Source organism: Aplysia californica, unplaced genomic scaffold, assembly GCF_000002075.1.
Source record: "Aplysia californica isolate F4 #8 unplaced genomic scaffold, AplCal3.0 scaffold00115, whole genome shotgun sequence".
NCBI lineage: Eukaryota > Metazoa > Mollusca > Gastropoda > Aplysiida > Aplysiidae > Aplysia > Aplysia californica.
The window spans coordinates 1464194-1465393 of NW_004797385.1; positions in this window are offsets into that span (position 1 = coordinate 1464194).

The window sequence follows — 1200 nt, forward strand, 5'->3', positions numbered from 1 at the left end:
CACCCCTTTGTACCCTCCTCTGGGCTCTTGACTCTTTCTGCAGCATTTCTACTGTTACTCCTTGGTTCCTTCTAACTGTTGTCTTTCAGCCACACCCCTGATCCTCTGGTAGGAAAAATCTAGATCTACACCTGGCCTTCTCGGATAAGGGGAAGAAATCTCGGAGGTCCCATGTGCAAGTTGCTCACGTTAAAGATCCCTTGGTGGTCTAAAATCGATATAGAGTAGGCTTCGACCGCTGCCTGGGCAGAATTCAAAATTGTCTACCAACTGAAAATGTTTAATGTGTGTTCCGCGCGCTCTTTGACCTCATGCACAGTTGCGAGCGCCGTAGATCTAAAGCGCTTGCCCCCCAAAAAAAAATATTTAAAAATTTAATACAATCTCGGGCCCCGTGTGTAGCGAAACGCCTAGTCGCCACAAACGCCGGTAAGGCTCGGTGACACCATCCTCGGGCGGGAAACTTCAAAACGAGACACCCACTCCAGTAATTTAGGGAAATAGGGTCACGGATCACACCTAACACTTTCTCGAATGAGGTGAAATCATGCGCACGGCAAGATAATAACATCGAAGAAACCGGCGTTTTTCTGCTCATTTGGCGAATTTTTCACCATTTTTTTTCTTTTTTTTGGGGGGGGTGGAAAAGGGGGGAATGGCTCATTCTTTTTAAGTTCCTTTTAAACACATTTCTGTGTGGATTTTACTGAAAAACTTTACTTGAAGACACGCAAAAATGTAAGCTAATTTTTCAGTTTCCAAGGACTCGAGAGCTTTGGATGTAACCTCATTTTGGCGTAAATTTCCTCACCGATTTTGCCCCTGAAACTTGAAACCAGGCATCACCCATCATTTTCTTTAGCAAATATCTCATCTTCTATTCAAAGATAGGTGAGCTTTTTTTAATCGAAAGTAAGACAAGTGAACAGGCTGTAAGATCATACCAATGATTCCCTATGCCCAAAAATTGACAAGCGCCTGATTCCACAACAACCACGACCTCAAAAATATTTCTTAATGCAAACACGGTTGGGCGAGGTAGACACATTTGCGTAAATAAATGGAGAATAGGACAGAGGGGGAAAAAATAATTTCGAGTTTGTGAATAGATCTAATATGTTAGGGAATGGCAGGATGTGCATCTCAGAGGTGTGTGTGTGTGTGTGTGTGTGTGTGTGTGTGTGTGTGTGTGTGTGTGTG